The 12128-nt window shown below is 48.9% G+C and overlaps 1 protein-coding gene across 4 annotated transcripts in view; it reads right to left on the bottom strand.

Annotated features, from left to right (window-relative positions):
• The window catches only part of RNF17 (ring finger protein 17), a 1464292-nt gene that overhangs the window by 927567 nt on the left and 524597 nt on the right, over positions 1–12128 (bottom strand). The window lies entirely within an intron of this gene.

The following is a 12128-nucleotide window of genomic DNA, read 5'->3' as shown; positions in this document are numbered from 1 at the left end:
AAGCAGGCAGGTTCGCTTCTTCTCCCCTTAGTCCCTCGATGCAGTGAGCCTGTTGCCAGCAGGTCTCACTGAAAATAAAAAACCTAAAACTAAACTTTCACTAAGAAGCTCAGGAGAGCCCCTAGTGTGCACCCTTCTCGGACGGGCACAAAAATCTAACTGAGGCTTGGAGGAGGGTCATAGGGGGAGGAGCCAGTGCACACCAGGTAGTCCTAAAGCTTTACTTTTGTGCCCAGTCTCCTGCGGAGCCGCTATTCCCCATGGTCCTTACGGAGTTCCCAGCATCCACTAGGACGTCAGAGAAAATGGGATTTTGGTTACCTATTGGTGAATCCTTTTCTCGTAGTCCGTAGAGGATGCTGGGCGCCCGCCCAGCGCTTCGTTTACTGCTATCGTTATTTGGTTCAGTACAACTTCGTTTTAGTGGAGTAGTGGATTGTTACTTGGTAAGTAATGTTTCAGCGGTTGCTGAGTTTTCAAGCTAGGTTACCTTGATATGCCTTGTATGTGTGAGCTGGTATGAATCTCGCCACTATCTGTTTTAAATCCTTCTCTCAAAGATGTCCGTCTCCTCGGGCACAGATTCTAGACTGAGTCTAGTAGGAGGGGCATAGAGGGAAAAGCCAGCCCACATTCTCAAACTCTTAAAGTGCCAATGGTTCCTGGTGGACCCATCTATACCCCATGGTACTAATGTGGACTCCAAAATCCTCTACGGACTACGAGAAAAGGATTTACCGGTAGGTAACCAAAATACTATTTTCTGGATGTAATATACTGGGTGTTTAACTAACTGATATATAACATTACTTTGATAGGTCTCTAGAACATTCTGTACTATTATTAAGAACAGAAAATTTGTGTGAACCCGTGAAAAACATTGAGGTCAATTTCAAGTTATTAGTAAGTATCGATTCTGTCTATTGATAGAAACAAAAATAAATAAATTTTATTTTATATATATATATATATATATATATATATAGAGAGAGATAGAGATAGAGATAGAGATAGAGATAGAGATAGAGATAGAGATAGAGAGAGAGATAGAGAGAGAGATAGAGAGAGAGAGAGAGAGACTGTATATATGACACACATTTTTATTAAAGGATTCCTAAAGAGCAAAAAAACAATGCCAAACACTACCGATCAACTTAAATTAGAGAATCCTATATATGTTTTCAGTAAGTTATCAGTAAGTGTATATAAATATATTTTTATTCCAATTTTGAAAGCTCATTATATTTAAGAGAAAAAATAAAAAGTAAAAATTACTTTTTTCAACTAGGTATAAATAATTGATATGGTGTTGTCATCTGAGAATGAAAAACATTCCTGACACTACTCTGAACTCAAATTAGTCTAATACAGGGGTGGGAAATTATTTCAGCTGGGGGGCCGCTTAACACTTCCAGTGAATGTTCGAGGGCCACACACAAGGGCGGGGCCTAATATGAATGACAAATATTTGTAGGAGTAAGTCATAGGCTGCGCAGAGACTGCACAAAGTAGATTTTTGCGGCTCTGCGTACACATACGATTGCACACTTGCACTGGCGAATTTACACTCCTCCTGGGGGCGGCGACTACCCGAACGCAGGACAGCAAAATTTGCAGCACAGTGATCAGGTCTGAATCAGCCCCCTAGTCAGCAGTTGCTGCAAGATGCAAATGCAGCTAACTCAAAATAAGACCCGTTATTGGTCCCAATTCTGACCCGGTCGCTGCTGTGTATTTTCGCACAGCGGGTGATCGAGTCTGAACTGCGCATGCATTGCAGTGCGCAGGCACGTCGGTCCGCCGCGCTGGGGAGCGTCGGGCAGTGATGGGATGGTGCGAACAAAGCGATCGCACATGCGATCGCAAGGTGATTAACAGGAAGAGGCCGTTTGTGGGTGGCAACTGACCGTTTTAGAGGAGTGCACGGAAAAACGCAGGAGGGATCAGGCGTTTGGAGGGAGTGTTTCTGACGTCAGCTCCGGCCCCGATCATCGCACTGGAAGAGTAAGTCCTGGGCTGAGCAGAGACTGCACAAACTTCTGTTTGTGCAGCTCTCTGCAAATGCGATCGCACCCCTGCACAGCGATTACCCCCTTCCCCCTGTAGGTGGCGACTACCTGATCGTAGCAGTGCAAAAATCACACCCTAGCGATCAGGTCTGAATTAGGCCCATAGATATATATATATATACATATAACTATAAAAACATAGTTTTATATATATATATATATATATATATATATATATATATATATATATATATACATATATATATATATATATATATATATCTCCTATATATTTGCCTACATCTGTGACTCTGTGCCTGGCCGTAACGCTGGGTGGAGTCACAGATGGGCTAAGCTACTGTATGCAGATCAGTGACGTCACACACCATGCACCTTCTCGGCGCACATCTCCACAGTCTTCCATTGTCCCGCGCCGAAGACGCGAGGGCGGGAGGCGACTCTCTGTCTGAAGCCGAGCGCCTGTCACTCCCGCTCCCCGCCTGAGCCCCGGCGCCTCTCCCCTGCTGTCTGCCCCAGCGAGGAGAGAGGCAACCCTGCACAGTGCTCCTCGGTCCGGTCCTCCAGGTACAGCGGGTCCCTGGCTGCCTGGGGGGGGAATAAGATTTTACTCACCGGTAAATCTATTTCTCGTAGTCCGTAGTGGATGCTGGGAACTCCGTAAGGACCATGGGGGATAGCGGCTCCGCAGGAGACTGGGCACAACTAAAGAAAGCTTTAGGACTACCTGGTGTGCACTGGCTCCTCCCTCTATGACCCTCCTCCAGACCTCAGTTGGGATACTGTGCCCGGAAGAGCTGACACAATAAGGAAAGGATTTGGAATCCCGGGTAAGACTCATACCAGCCACACCAATCACACCGTATAACTCGTGATACTCTACCCAGTTAACAGTATGAAATATAACTGAGCCTCTCAACAGATGGCTCAACAATAACCCTTTAGTTAACCAATAACTATATACAAGTATTGCAGACAATCCGCACTTGGGACGGACTACGAGAAATAGATTTACCGGTGAGTAAAATCTTATTTTCTCTAACGTCCTAAGTGGATGCTGGGAACTCCGTAAGGACCATGGGGATTATACCAAAGCTCCCAAACGGGCGGGAGAGTGCGGATGACTCTGCAGCACCGAATGAGCGAACTCTAGGTCCTCCTCAGCCAGGGTATCAAACTTGTAGAATTTAGCAAATGTGTTTGAACCCGACCAAGTGGCTGCTCGGCAAAGTTGTAAAGCCGAGACCCCTCGGGCAGCCGCCCAAGATGAGCCCACCTTCCTCGTGGAATGGGCTTTTACAGATTTAGGATGCGGCAGTCCAACCGCAGAATGTGCAAGTTGAATCGTGCTACAGATCCAGCGACCAATAGTCTGCTTTGAAGCAGGCGCACCCAACTTGTTAGGTGCATGCAGGATAAATAGCGAGTCAGTCTTTCGGACTCCAACTGTCCTGGAAACATAGATTTTTAGGGCCCGGACTACGTCCAGCAACTTGGAATCCTCCAAGTCACGAGTAGCCGCAGGCACCACAATAGGCTAGTTCAAATGAAAAGCTGAAACCACCTTTGGGAGAAATTGGGGACGAGTCCTCAATTCCGCCCTATCCATATGGAAAATCAGATTAGGCCTTTCACATGATAAAGCCGCCAATTCTGACACACGCCTGGCCGAAGCCAAGGCCAACAGCATGACCACTTTCCACGTGAGATATTTTAAATCCACGGTTTTAAGTGGTTCAAACCAATGTGACTTTAGGCAATTCAACACCACGTTGAGATCCCAAGGTGCCACTGGGGGCACAAAAGGGGGCTGAATATGCAGCACTCCCTTAACAAATGTCTGAACTTCAGGTAGTAAAGCCAGTTCTTTCTGGAAGAAAATCGATAGAGCCGAAATCTGGACCTTAATGGAACCCAATTTTAGGCCCATAGTCACCCCTGACTGTAGGAAGTGCAGAAAACGGCCCAGCTGAAATTCCTCCGTTGGGGCCTTCCTGGCCTCACACCACGCAACATATCTTCGCCATATGCGGTGATGATGGTTTGCGGTCACTTCTTTCCTAGCTTTAATCAGCGTAGGGATGACTTCCTCCGGAATACCCTTTTCCTTCAGGATCCGGCGGTCAACCGCCATGCCGTCAAACGCAGCCGCGGTAAGTCTTGGAACAGACAGGGCCCCTGCTGCAGCAGGTCCTGTCTGAGCGGCAGAGGCCATGGGTCCTCTGAGATCACCTCTTGAAGTTCTGGGTACCAAGCTCTTCTTGGCCAATCCGGAACAATGAGTATAGTTCTTACTCCTCTTCGTCTTATTATCCTCAGTACCTTGGGTATGAGAGGAAGAGGAGGGAACACATAAAACGACTGGTACACCCACGGTGTCACTAGAGCGTCCCTGAAGGTCTCTCGACCTGGCGCAATATCTTTCTAGCTTTTTGTTGAGGCGGGACGCCATCATGTCTACCTGTGGCCGTTCCCAGCGATTTACAATCAGCTGAAAGACTTCTGGATGAAGTCCCCACTCTCCCGGGTGGAGGTCGTGCCTGCTGAGGAAGTCTGCTTCCCAGTTGTCCACTCCCGGAATGAACACTGCTGACAGTGCTAACACGTGATTTTCCGCCCATCAGAGAATCCTTGTGTCTTCTGCCATCGCCGTCCTGCTTCTCGTGCCGCCCTGTCGGTTTACATGGGCGACCGCCGTGATGTTGTCTGACTGGATCAGTACCGGCTGGTCTTGAAGCAGGGGTCTTGCCTGACTTAGGGCATTGTAGATGTCCCTTAGTTCCAGAATATTTATGTGTAGGGAAGTCTCCTGGCTTGACCATAGCCCTTGGAAGTTTCTTCCCTGTGTGACTGCCCCCCAGCCTCGAAGGCTGGCATCCGTGGTCACCAGGACCCAGTCCTGTATGCCGAATCTGCGGCCCTCTAGAAGATGAGCACTCTGCAGCCACCACAGCAGAGACACCCTGGTGCTTGGAGACAGGGTTATCAGCCGATGCATCTGAAGATGGGATCCGGACCACTTGTCCAACAGATCCCACTGAAAGATTCTTGCATGGAACCTGCCGAATGGAATTGCTTCGTAGGAAGCTACCATTTTTCCCACGACTCGCGTGCAGTGATGCACCGAGACCTGTTTTGGTTTCAGGAGATCTCTGACTAGAGACGACAACTCCTTGGCTTTCTCCTCCGGGAGAAACACCCTTTTCTGGTCTGTGTCCAGAACCATCCCCAGAAACAGTAGACGTGTCGTAGGAACCAGCTGTGACTTTGGAATATTCAGAATCCAACCGTGCTGTTGTAGCACCTCCCGAGATAGTACTACCCCGACCAACAACTGCTCCCTGGACCTCGCCTTTATAAGGAGATCGTCCAAGTATGGGATAATTAAAACTCCCTTTTTTCGAAGGAGTATCATCATTTCGGCCATTACCTTGGTAAATACCCTCGGTGCCGTGGACAGACCAAACGGCAACGTCTGGAATTGGTAATGACAGTCCTGTACCACAAATCCGAGGTACTCCTGGTGAGGAAGGTAAATGGGGACATGTAGGTAAGCATCCTTGATGTCCAGTGATACCATGTAATCCCCTTCCTCCAGGCTTGAAATAACCGCCCTGAGCGATTCCATCATGAACTTGAACCTTTTTATATAGGTGTTCAAGGATTTCAAATTTAAAATGGGTCTCACCGAAACGTCCGGTTTCGGTACCACAAACATTGTGGAATAATAACCCCTTCCTTGTTGAAGGAGGGGTACCTTGACTATCACCTGCTGCGAATACAGCTTGTGAATTGCCTCCAGCACTGCCTCCCTGTCCGGGGGAGCTGTTGGCAAGGCCGATTTGAGGAAACGGCGAGGGGGAGATGTCTCGAATTCCAGCTTGTACCCCTGAGATACTACTTGTAGAATCCAGGGATCAACCCGTGAGCGAGCCCACTGGTCGCTGAAGTTCTTGATACTGGCCCCGATCGTACCTGGCTCCGCCTGTGGAGCCCCAGCGTCATGCGGTGGACTTAGAGGAAGCGGGGGAGGGCTTTTGTTCCTGGGAACTGGCTGTATGCTGCAGCTTTTTCCCTCTACCAAATAAACCTCTCCTCACTCAAAAGAGTGGGTGTGCCACGCGCTTGATAGAGCTGGTTCTCCTAAGCAGCTGTATAACCTTGGACAGTCACTCCAAAACTAAACACAATGGTACTAGAAGTACTCATACAGCGCTAGAAAATGAATAAATCTAAGCAGACAGGTGGAAAGGATCAATCAACAATTTAATATAAAGTTAAAAAATGGGTAAAATAATGCCCAGGGTGACAATTAATGAGCACCAATGCATGCGGAGAACAGTTAAAAAACCACGGCTCGTTTAAAAAAGCCTGATGGAATCAGCAATGGGACAAATCCAGTGGTTGGTGTACTTCAATTTCCTTTTAACCATTAAAGATGTATGTCTCTCCACAAATATTTACCAATCCTGGAGGTACAAATGCAAGCTTCCCTGATGGTATCTCAGCAAATGAGGATCTCAGCACATCAGTTGAAAGGGAATGGGTTAATACTCCATTAGCAATAGGATGGTTGTGGAGGAATGGTTCCAAGTTTCTTTGAGAGTCCACCTTCTGGTGGGGCGGTGTCCAAGTGGACTTGGTGGTTCTCCGGTGTGCAGGTCCTGAGACCCGGAGCCAGGGATGATTTTTACAGAGAACACTTACCTTTGACAAAGCTGCCTCCTGAAAACAGCGAAACGCCTACTTGTTGGCCACTGGGACACATATTATCCAGGATCATCTGGACGGTGGACTCTTAAAGAAAGGGTTAAAGGGAAATTGAAGTACACCAACCACTGGATTTGTCCCATTGCTGATTCCATCAGGCTTTTTTAAACGAGCCGTGTCCGGAGACGGTAGTGCCACCTTCTTTGACAGGCGTGTGAGCGCTTTATCTAACCTAGGGGATGTCTCCCAACGTGGAAAAGGTACGGGAAAGGGTACGCCATTAGTAACTTTTTAGAAATTACTAGTTTCTTATCGGGGGAAGCCCACGCTTCTTCACACACTTCATTTAATTCATCAGAAGGGGGAAAAAACCACTGGTAGTTTTTTCTCCCCAAACATAATACCCTTTTTTGTGGTACCTGGGGTAATATCAGAAATGTGCAACACATTTTTCATTGCCGTAATCATGTAACGTGTGGCTCTATTGGAATGTACACTAGTCTCATCATCGTCGACACTGGAGTCAGTATCTGTGTCGACATCTGTGTCTGCCATCCGAGGTAGCGGGCGTTTTAGAGCCCCTGATGGCTTTTGAGACGTCTGGGCAGGCACGAGCTGAGAAGCAGGCTGTCCCACATCTGATATGTCGTCAAACCTTTTATGTAAGGAGTTGACACTGTCGCGTAATTCCTTCCACATATCCATCCACTCAGGTGTCGACCCCGCAGGGGGTGACATCACATTTATCGGCACCTGCTCCGCCTCCACATAAGCCTCCTCATCAAACATGTCGACACAGCCGTACCGACACACCGCACACACACAGGGAATGCTCTGACTGAGGACAGGACCCCACAAAGCCCTTTGGGGAGACAGAGAGAGAGTATGCCAGCACACATCAGAGCGCTATATAAAACAGGGATACACACTACACAGTGATTTTACCCCTTATAGCTGCTTATATATCACAGATTGCGCCTAAATTTATTGCCCCCCCTCTCTTTTTTACCCTATGTAGTCTGGAACTGCAGGGGAGAGCCTGGGGAGCGATCCTTCCAGCGGAGCTGTGAGTGAAAATGGCGCCAGTGTGCTGAGGGAGATAGCCCCGCCCCCTCAGCGGCGGGCTTCTCCCGTTTTTTTTTACAGTTATGGCAGGGGATTTTACACATATATAGTCTTAAATGCTATATTATGTGTTAATTTGCCAAGTAAGGTACTTATATTGCAGCCCAGGGCGCCCCCCCCCCCCCCCGCCAGCGCCCTGCACCCATCAGTGACCGGGGTATGTGGTGTGCCTGGGGAGCAATGGCGCACAGCTGCAGTGCTGTGCGCTACCTTAATGAAGACCGAAGTCTTCTGCCGCCGATTTCCAGGAACGTCTTCTTGCTTCTGGCTCAACTAGGGGGACGGCGGCGCGGCTCCGGGACCGGACGACCGAGGCTGGGCCTGTGTTCGATCCCTCTGGAGCTAATGGTGTCCAGTAGCCTAGAAGCCCAAGCTAGCTGCAAGCAGGAAGGTTCGCTTCTCTCCCCTAGTTCCCTCGTAGCAGTGAGTCTGTTGCCAGCAGATCTCACTGAAAATAAAAAACCTAAATATTACTTTCTTTCTAAGAGCTCAGGAGAGCCCCTAGTGTGCATCCAGCTCGGCCGGGCACAAAATTCTAACTGAGGTCTGGAGGAGGGTCATAGAGGGAGGAGCCAGTGCACACCAGGTAGTCATAAAGCTTTCTTTAGTTGTGCCCAGTCTCCTGCGGAGCCGCTATCCCCCATGGCCCTTACGGAGTTCCCAGCATCCACTTAGGACGTTAGAGAAAATAAGAATTTACTTACCGATAATTCTATTTCTCATAGTCCGTAGTGGATGCTGGGAACTCCGTAAGGACCATGGGGAATAGCGGCTCCGCAGGAGACTGGGCACAAAAAGTAAAAGCTTTAGACTAGCTGGTGTGCACTGGCTCCTCCCCCTATGACCCTCCTCCAAGCCTCAGTTAAGATACTGTGCCCGGACGAGCGTACATAATAAGGAAGGATCTTGAATCCCGGGTAAGACTCATACCAGCCACACCAATCACACCGTACAACTCGTGATCTGAACCCAGTTAACAGTATGACAACCGTAGGAGCCTCTGAAAAGATGGCTTCCAACAATAAACAACCCGATTTGTTTGTAACAATAACTATATACAAGTATTGCAGACAATCCGCACTTGGGATGGGCGCCCAGCATCCACTACGGACTATGAGAAATAGAATTATCGGTAAGTAAATTCTTATTTTCTCTGACGTCCTAGTGGATGCTGGGAACTCCGTAAGGACCATGGGGATTATACCAAAGCTCCCAAACGGGCGGGAGAGTGCGGATGACTCTGCAGCACCGAATGAGAGAACTCCAGGTCCTCCTCAGCCAGGGTATCAAATTTGTAGAATTTAGCAAACGTGTTTGCCCCTGACCAAGTAGCTGCTCGGCAAAGTTGTAAAGCCGAGACCGCTCGGGCAGCCGCCCAAGATGAGCCCACCTTCCTTGTGGAATGGGCTTTTACAGATTTTGGCTGTGGCAGGGCTGCCACAGAATGTGCAAGTTGAATTGTACTACAAATCCAACGAGCAATCGTCTGCTTAGAAGCAGGAGCACCCAGCTTGTTGGGTGCATACAGTATAAACAGCGAGTCAGATTTTCTGACTCCAGCCGTCCTGGAAACATATATTTTCAGGGCCCTGACTACGTCCAGCAACTTGGAGTCCTCCAAGTCCCTAGTAGCCACAGGTACCACAATAGGTTGATTCATGTGAAACGCTGAAACCACCTTAGGGAGAAATTGAGGACGAGTCCTCAATTCCGCCCTATCCGAATGAAATATCAGGTAAGGGCTTTTATAGGATAAAGCCGCCAATTCTGATACGCGCCTGGCTGAAGCCAGGGCCAACAGCATTACCACTTTCCATGTGATATATTTCAAATCCACTGTGGCAAGTGGTTCAAACCAATGTGATTTTAGGAACCCTAAAACTACATTGAGATCCCAAGGTGCCACTGGAGGCACAAAAGGAGGCTGTATATGCAGTACCCCTTTGACAAACGTCTGAACTTCAGGCACTGAAGCCAGTTCTTTCTGGAAGAAGATCGACAGGGCCGAAATTTGAACCTTAATGGATCCTAATTTTAGGCCCATAGACAATCCTGCTTGCAGGAAATGTAGGAAACGACCCAGTTGAAATTCCTCCGTAGGGGCCTTCTTGGCCTCACACCCCGCAACATATTTTCGCCAAATGCGATGATAATGTTTTGCAGTTACATCCTTCCTGGCCTTGATCAGGGTAGGGATGACTTCATCTGGAATGCCTTTTTCCTTCAGGATCCGGCGTTCAACCGCCATGCCGTCAAACGCAGCCGCGGTAAGTCTTGGAACAGACAAGGTCCCTGCTGGAGCAGGTCCTTCCTTAGAGGTAGAGGCCACGGGTCCTCCGTGAGCATCTCTTGCAGCTCCGGGTACCAAGTTCTTCTTGGCCAATCCGGAGCCACGAGTATCGTTCTTACTCCTCTCCTTATGATTCTCAGTACTTTTGGTATGAGAGGAAGAGGAGGGAACACATATACCGACTGGAACACCCACGGAGTTACCAGAGCGTCCACCGCTATTGCCTGAGGGTCCCTTGACCTGGCGCAATATCTGTCCAGTTTCTTGTTGAGACGGGACGCCATCATGTCCACCTTTGGTTTATCCCAACGGTTTACAATCACATGGAAGACTTCTGGATGAAGTCCCCACTCCCCCGGGTGGAGGTCGTGTCTGCTGAGGAAGTCTGCTTCCCAGTTGTCCACTCCCGGAATGAACACTGCTGACAGTGCTATCACATGATTTTCCGCCCAGCGGAGAATCCTTGCAGCTTCTGCCATTGCCCTCCTGCTTCTTGTGCCGCCCTGTCTGTTTACGTGGGCGACCGCCGTGATGTTGTCCGACTGGATCAATACCGGTTGACCCTGAAGCAGAGGCCTTGCTTGACTTAGGGCATTGTAAATGGCCCTTAGCTCTAGGATATTTATGTGAAGAGACGTTTCCATGCTTGACCACAAGCCCTGGAAATTTCTTCCCTGTGTGACTGCTCCCCAGCCTCTCAGGCTGGCATCCGTGGTTACCAGCATCCAATCCTGAATGCCGAATCTGCGGCCCTCTAGAAGATGAGCCTTCTGTAACCACCACAGGAGAGATACCCTTGTCCTTGGAGATAGGGTTATCCGCTGATGCATCTGAAGATGCGATCCGGACCATTTGTCCAGCAGATCCCACTGAAAAGTTCTTGCATGGAATCTTCCGAATGGAATCGCTTCGTAAGAAGCCACCATTTTTCCCAGGACTCTCGTGCACTGATACTTGTCCTGGTTTTAGGAGGTTCCTGACTAGCTCGGATAACTCCCTGGCCTTCTCCTCCGGGAGAAACACCTTTTTCTGGACTGTGTCCAGAATCATCCCTAGGAACAGTAGACGTGTTGTTGGAATCAGCTGTGATTTTGGGATTTTTAGAATCCACCCGTGCTGACGTAGCACTACCTGAGATAGTGCTACTCCGACCTCTAACTGTTCCCTGGACCTTGCCCTTATCAGGAGATCGTCCAAGTAAGGGATAATTAATACGCCTTTTCTTCAAAGAAGAATCATCATTTCGGCCATTACCTTGGTAAAGACCCGTGGTGCCGTGGACAATCCAAACGGCAGCGTCTGAAACTGATAATGACAGTTTTGTATCACAAACCTGAGGTACCCTTGGTGAGAAGGGTAGATTGGGACATGGAGATAAGCATCCTTGATGTCTAGAGATACCATATAGTCCCCTTCTTCCAGGTTCGCTATCACTGCTCTGAGTGACTCCATCTTGAATTTGAACCTTTTTATGTAAGTGTTCAAAGATTTTAGATTTAAAATTGGTCTCACCGAGCCGTCCGGCTTCGGTGCCACAAACAGCGTGGAATAATACCCCTTTCCCTGTTGTAGGAGGGGTACCTTGATTATCACCTGCTGGGAATACAGCTTGTGAATAGCTTCCAATACTGCCTCCCTGTCGGAGGGAGACGTTGGTAGAGCAGACTTCAGGAACCGGCGAGGGGGAGACGTCTCGAATTCCAATTTGTACCCCTGTGATACTACCTGCAGGATCCAGGGGTCCACTTGCGAGTGAGCCCACTGCGCGCTGAAATTCTTGAGACGGCCCCCCACCGTGCCCGAGTCTGCTTGCAGAGCCCCAGCGTCATGCTGAGGACTTGGCAGAAGCGGGGGAGGGCTTCTGCTCTTGGGAAGAGGCTGCATGGTGCAGTCTTTTTCCCCTTCCTCTGCCCCGGGGCAGGAACGAGCGGCCTTTTTCCCTCTTGCCCTTATAGGGACGAAAGGACTGGGTTTGA

Source organism: Pseudophryne corroboree, chromosome 2 (genome assembly GCF_028390025.1).
Source record: "Pseudophryne corroboree isolate aPseCor3 chromosome 2, aPseCor3.hap2, whole genome shotgun sequence".
NCBI lineage: Eukaryota > Metazoa > Chordata > Amphibia > Anura > Myobatrachidae > Pseudophryne > Pseudophryne corroboree.
Note: the sequence above shows the minus strand (reverse complement) of the source record. Positions and strands in the feature narration are given on the sequence as shown.